Below are 7,297 nucleotides of genomic sequence, written 5' to 3' on the forward strand. Positions count from 1 at the left end.
GGTGTGCTCCATTTACTATTCTTTCATACTTTCTTCTTATTACCACATGATAGGTCAGCGAATCCTGAGCGGGCACGGAGAAGGAAAGGCCAAACACTTCGGCCTAACAGGAATGAGCAACGACGAAATGAGAAGATAAGGTGCCTCGGGCACCCCCATTTAGAATAAAGGGTCAAAGGTTTTGGACATATAGCTTTCCCTGTCCCCCCTTTATCGAGCGGTGCTTGTGTGGAGGATGCCCCACCTGAAATCGGGCTTGAAGCTCTCACCTTACCAACAAGCTGAGAGCTGATGGCTGTTAGTCACGACTACTATCAAAAAGCTCCTATGAAGATGAATATTTCACATGGAGGAGTGTGCATCTTTATGTTGGGTGTTCTTCTGTTGTGCAATCCGGCAACTTATGTGCGACCTGTGGCCCATGCCTCCTATTTGTTCAGGGCGGGCGATGTGAACTCTAATTCGATTCGTGTATTCAATTCCGCTGATGAGATGCTGAGTTGACTCCTTAACCTTGATAGGAAGATGGCTTATTCAATAATTCATGCATAAGGGTAAGGAGCTTTGGATGAACTAATGTGAATGGGAATAAGCCTCGCTGCTCAGAAATACCCAGTGCTGACCACACTGAGAGACACAAAAGCGTAGGTAATGCCAGTGCGCAAAGTGGCTTTAAGCATCTACATCGGTACCGCTCCTCGTGGAGTAGATCCCGCATCTAACCAAGTCTTCCCAAGAATCCAGCCTGGGCCGGGGTCAGCATGGAATGAAGGGGACGACCCTAATCTTGTGTTGGCTTTGCCAACTTATTGGGTTGCGGGCGGAGAAAAGCGGACGTGGGGGCTCGGGTCGGGTCGCAGCGTAACTAAGAGAGTCGTTCCATTTAGGGCAGGCACGGGCGGTCTGGTGTCCGAGCCGATTTGTCAGACGATGACGACTTCACTTATTATTTTAGTATTAGCCATCTATCCCAGAGTGGAATGGGATGGAATAGAAAGGACGCGAAGCGCTAGCGCTACAGGGTCAGGTTTTTTTGGGGGATAGGCTTGTGAAGAAGCAAGCTTATCCCCAGCCCGACCGGCAACTGCTAGGTTTCCCCGTCTCTTCTAAACTTCCCCCGGTCTTTGGCCCGAGCGGTGTGAGGCAAAAACTCATCCCACGTATGGTTCGGAGGCCGAGCCCCACCCCAAAAGTAAGGGTGCGGCTTAGGTTAACTAACACAAAAATGTACAGTTCACTCAACGATTGCCTTTGGGTTTTGAACTCCATATGGGGAAGGAGCGTTGTTGTTTGCGAGGTATTGATCGTTTACATATACCCACTTTTCATTCCATTTGTGGGAATTGGATGATCTATAAACCGTCCATAACAAGCGATCGGCTCATGTTTGAGCACGATGAATCACTTCGTGCTGACTTGTTGCCAATCCACTTTCCGGCCTCATATGTGAATGGAAACCTAGAGCATTTTTTCTGTTGGTGGATGAAGAATCGCGAACATAATAATTTCTTGTTGACCATGTTCCCAGAAAATAGATACTTTAGAGAAAGGACGAGCACAACTGAAGTGGCTATACATACAAATCTATTTACGGATCTATGTGCTTCAATTGAAACTTGAAGTTCCTAAATAGATGGCTAGTATACCACAATAATAAAACTTCCTTTTATTTTTTTTATTCGGATCGGATTTATGTTGGCTTTGTTAGGAGGCTCGCGTAGTTTGTTATGTCAGCTCCAAAAGGATGAGTTGCGTCGGAATTGATAAAGTTCTGTGGAGTTCTTCGACGGTCCCCGTACGCCCGGCCAGCCGGCCCGCTCTGCAGAATTAATGATTTATATATGTGTCAGGATGGTGAGAGGGAGTGCGGAATAAGGATTGACTATACTATATACATCGTAGCCCACCCCATCTTCCTATTTTAGGAGGTCAATTATTGGTCACTATCTCGAGATTGCAATCCCTATCGAGTCGGGAAGGAATGAGTAATGGGACGGGGAATCTGGCATCGGCCCAGTTGGATCCGGTAGGAGATGCAGTAAGTAAGTTAGTATCGATCCGGTGAAGAAAAGAGAATTTAGTTGATAGAGACGTTAGATCTGGAGGAAGCATCTAGTCACATTTTCCAAAACCTTCACAGGAAAGGAACGAACTCACTCTCCCTACTTCTAAATATAGATAGAAAAGGTTAGGGGGTCCCAGCTACCGAGGAAGCATAGTGACAGATGAGAGCAATAACAACAAAAGCAGCGGAAGATCCTACAATAGTATATTCGGTAGATTTCGGTGGAATATATTCAAGCGTCCGGGCCAGTAAATCCACAACAAACAGGCAATGACTCAGTTGCTTTTGAAGTTTATTTTAGTCCCGATGTTGATCCGACGCAACTTATCGGTGATAGTCATAGCACCAGGAGATTTCAAGGGAGGGGCCAGGATCTCTAGTTCTGTTCTGGAATCAAAATAAAAAATCTAACTAAATAGGCAATGAGCCGTTCAGATGAGACCCGATGACCAGGAAGAATAAATAAGCAAAGGGAGGGGCTTCTTCCTTTAACAGAAGTAATGCTTATTCTTCTCCTTCTTGGTACTATTGAATAAGGCAAGGCTTTTCCCTATTCCCTATCAAAATCACTTTTAGTAGAAAAATGAATTCATCTTAAATCAAAAGAAGAAGATTCCGCACCTTCAACTAATTCAAGCAATTCACTCAGTAGGAAAGACATATCACTGAACATTGGATTATATACAACCTCATGAACATTACAACCAAACAATCGAGAGTCTTCTATACATTTGGAAACTTCATATTTACTCCTGAACACACAAGAAAAGGTAGAACCTTTGGGAGGTACTTTCGTTCTACTTTACTATATCAGATTTAGATCTGTCGGTCGCTCTCTTGCAAGTGCTCGTCTAGCTCCCTCTCCTTGATCTCTTCTTTTTGTTTTTTGTCGGATTTGGCCTTCTAGCCATCCCTTCAATCAAATAGAGCTTCCTATCCTACGCTATTCTTTTTTTCCCATGACAGCAATATTCCTTTGCTACGTCTTTCCTTGGCTAATGGAAAAAATCATTTTCTTTACCCTGCATGGTGCCATCCATCTCCAAATAGTAAATGCACTGCTGAGCTCATATGTCCGCTCGTCTGGCAAGTTGGCAGCAAGCACTTCCTCCCCTCTTTGTGTGGAAAAGCTTCTGAAAGCCTATTAGTTAGTATTAGTGAAAAACATAGTTAAGGGGTTCGTAGTTGTCGCAATTGCTCATTGGTCTTCACCTCAAGTGCTTTCTTCAATGAGTCCAAGTCTGCCTTCACGGATAAGAAATCAAGGAGTTGTCGGTAGATCAGCTACCTCGCGCTCTAGTCTATCATTGATCTTTTCTACCCCTCGTTCTATGAGGATGCGCCCCTCTCCAGAACGTGCAAAGTAAAATGGTGGTTGATCAATTGGGTATAGATAGACACATATGCTGCTGGCAGAGTGGGGGAAGAATCACACAGCAAGAGAGCTTCCTATCAATCCAAAAATGTTAGAAAGTGAATTAGATCTAATCTCGTCAAGTGGGCTTATTCAATTTCTGAAGATTGAGAAAGTCGGCCAATAGTGCCTTTAGCTAATGCGTTCACGAGGCCGGTCCCCGGTGGCTAAGAATCTTGATCACTTTGTTAAATAAAGCATGTTGACGTGATGATCGAATTTGAGTGAAGTGTCGCTACTTGGCCCAGTGTTATCGAGAAAAGGTTTTGTTTTCTTAGTCTTTCTTGTGCACTTATTTTAGTCTACTTAGTCTATCTGAGTGGGTCTTGGTTGGCAGGGTCAGGGTCTTTTGCATTCATATCTAAAAAAGAGTAAGAGGACGGTTCCCTTAATTGTGGCATCGCCTTCATCATCCCTCGGACAGGTTGATGAGCTTTTAGACAATTTAATATGATCGAACTCTAGAAGCATCAGACCGTCTGTAATGGCTTGTCCCTAGTGCCTTTGAACGAACTGAAAGGACTCTCTTCAACTCATTCTGAGGTTTGAACTGCCAACCAACTCTTTCGACTATGAGTCATCAAAAGAATGAATGACCACTAGTGGGGGAAAGAGATAAAAATTGGTTCCCTACGACGTCTTCTGCCTTCGCACTTTCTAAAAGCCACCCTAGACTTCCATGCAAGTTGTAGTACCCCTGGGAATCTATTCAAACCTTAGTCAGGGCTACTTGAAGATCCTTTCATCTCTTCTTTCTTTATGTTGAGAGAGAGTCTCCAAAAGGCTCATTCTAGGAGTGAAAGAGAACGTGACTTGCTTAGCAACCGAAGCTAGCTTACTAAGGAAAAACCTGTTAATGGGAGACCCTTTTTTGCGGGGCCGGGTGCTTCTCCTTTATCCCTTTCCTTACTTTTTTGCTCGGCCACTCTCTATTCTTAAGTAAGGGTTCCCCCCTCTCAAAACAAAGAATATGTTAATCATTACAGATACCAAGCAAAGCTGCTTTTCCTTGCTCCAGAGGAGATTGGTATTGGTAGAGTCGCATTCAACCCTATCTTTTTGCCCTTTGGCTGGTAATCACATCGGCCATTAGGTGGTCTATCACCTCGATTGGGGAGAAAAACTTTTTTGTTGTCAGAAAATCCATCTCCCCTTTATTAAACTCTTCTCTTAGGCGAGAGCTCACTCTATTTCTTTTCAAACATTTGCAAAGCTCTTCTTTCCTTAGAGTGAGTTGGTTTTGAATGAAAGCAGGTTTCATCCTGACTTTCATCGGGGACAGGTACGAGGTCTGGGTCGGTCGATACGATGAGCGGGAAATCAAAAAATCTTTCTTCATTAAAGTCCCTCATGGAAGAAGAATTACTGATGTAGAAGGCTTATTTGTTATCGTATCCACCATATTTTTTACATACTCGGACAAGATGACTCCAACGCCTATAATAATAGTAATACTAAAGCAAAAGAGATCCCAATAGTCAATCTGCTATGCTCCAATGTTGTCAATGAATAATCACCTTGCCTTACTAACATATGATTTATTTTGCATTGTCTTTCTCCAACAGGAAGGAGAGCAGCTGATTCTAGGGATGCCCATTTGTCCACATCAAAAGGAAAAGAATCAGTCCGGCAGCAAGAGAGGAATTCCTCTAAGCCGTATGATCAATGTTAATAACATTTATCGATGCTTCTCCACACTTTCCTGGTCTCATGATGTGGATTCGAACCATTCCTTCTCATTATTGTCATGAGTGGGTCTGTTGTCCTCCTCATTATAGTCCACCTAGAATCTAGAGCATTTCATCGAAATACATCCTGTATTTTCACCTAAGTAGTCCTATGCATAGTCAGTACTATAGCCCCAATCATGGCTACTTATAAAATAAGACTAGAAATCATAGACCAGACGAAAGAGTAGGTATAAAGTAAATTGCCCAATGTTTCCAAATTAGTCCAACTTCGTACATTTTAGGCATAAACCGTATATCTCAGAGTGGTCGTATTTCATTGGGTTTGTAGTAATGCAATGATTTCATTATTGAAAATAAAGAACATCTCCCACCAAAAGATCAGTCCAATAATACCACTCACTGGTAAATAGTTCAATACTTCTTCGTGAATCTCTGCTATTTGAATATGGAACATCATAACAACGAATAGGAATTAAACGGCTATAGCTCCTATATAAACTAATAGGATGATCATAGCAAAGAAGTCGAGACCTAACAAAAGAAGTAAACTTGAAGTGTTGTGAAAGACTGGGATGGGAAACAAAAAGGAATGTACCGGATTTTTAGCACGTACAACCATCAAACTATAGACCAAAGCAGGGCTCGACAAAACAGAAAGTATCATAGTACGACGTCCTTCTCTGAAATGGAACTTTCATTTTGGAGCAAGAACTAGCATGCAAGTCGATCTATTACAACCAACGCGGTTGTTCCTCTTTCATTTTCTTCTTCCAAGCCCTACTTGGAAGCACTCACTGAGTTACTTACGTAATCTGAAATATCTCTCGACGCCGAGAATTATTTATGTGTCCAGGTTGATTAGAGGTTCGGCTTCCTTCTCCCCCACATTTTATCCTTCTAGACCCCTGAAAAAAAAGATGAAATCAAAAAGAAAGAAGGGAAATTAGGCCATGATTCCCGAGAGATGTCGCCTTCTCTCAGGCCAGCAGTCTTCTACTTCTAGTCGACTGCCCTATGACGGGCTTCCCTCTTTCCTTGGCTCTGCTCGCTCGTCTACGCTTCGACCCAACAAGTAATAATTGAAAACGATGTTTCCTTGCATGCATTAAGATTTAAAACTTGTCGTAAAAAAGGCAATCAATCAGAATCAAGAAAAAATATGGAAATAGTGAATCAAGATCTAGATGGATCCCTATCTTTATCTCTATCCATAGAAATACCTATATATATGGAGAGAGATCTATCTATGAATCGGCCTAGACTATCCTTTATCCGTATAGATATGTCCCTATGAGTGACTATGCTGATCTTTATGTGTTTTAACCACGTCCCTTTCCACTCCGAAGAAAAAGGTTTGTGTCTTTCAATCTTATGTCGCGAGCTATGTGACTTATGTTAGGTCCATAAGATACCACAACTTTTGGTGTTCTATGATTCACCTCCGAATAATGAGTAGGTAGTTCGATCCTTTTTATTTTGATATTTTTGGTAAACTGATTTGGGGGGGAGGGGGGGTGCGGAGCAATATGTGGAAATACTATATAAAGAATAGTTGTAAACTATACGACTTCTTGTTCAAGTAGGAATATTTTGGTTTTTCTTGTTCCTTCTCTCCGATAAGAATAGGGATTTGAAATGATACAAATTCCTCTTCATTCTGTTGTGATCAGCGAAAGAACTGCCTAAGCATACTTTAGTTGTAGGCGACATCCCCTATTAGTTTTGAGTAGGCGAAACCATTCGGTTTTGGTTCTTTTCCACGGGTGATCTAGGAATTTTCCTATTATTTTCTCAACTGAGATTTAGATATAGAAGGATCTCTTTATTTCTTCATCGCAGGTTCTCACATCATTTTCTTGAAAAGATATTATATCACTTTGGGAGAGTTTAAAATTAGTATACATTAAAGAAAGTGGCTTCCTCAATTAAACTAGCTTCCTCATCTCCTCTTCCCCCCAACAACTTCACTCCGTAGGAATCTCATATTCTTAAGCGAGAAGATCATACTCTTATTATTGAATTTCCATTGTTTGCACGTAATAGCTCATTCTCTATATATGTTTTATGCTCAATCTTTCTATTTTCCTTTTTCAGTCTAAAAGGAAAGCGAAGTGACTATCATCGGAT

At 41.9% G+C, this 7,297-nt stretch overlaps 1 pseudogene; it reads right to left on the minus strand.

The window, feature by feature from the left end:
- Positions 1-6,489: 6,489 nt before the first annotated feature.
- On the minus strand, positions 6,490-7,074 carry LOC117280512 (small ribosomal subunit protein uS4m-like; annotated as a pseudogene).
- Positions 7,075-7,297: the final 223 nt, after the last annotated feature.

Source organism: Nicotiana tomentosiformis, chromosome 1 (genome assembly GCF_000390325.3).
Source record: "Nicotiana tomentosiformis chromosome 1, ASM39032v3, whole genome shotgun sequence".
Taxonomy (NCBI): domain Eukaryota; kingdom Viridiplantae; phylum Streptophyta; class Magnoliopsida; order Solanales; family Solanaceae; genus Nicotiana; species Nicotiana tomentosiformis.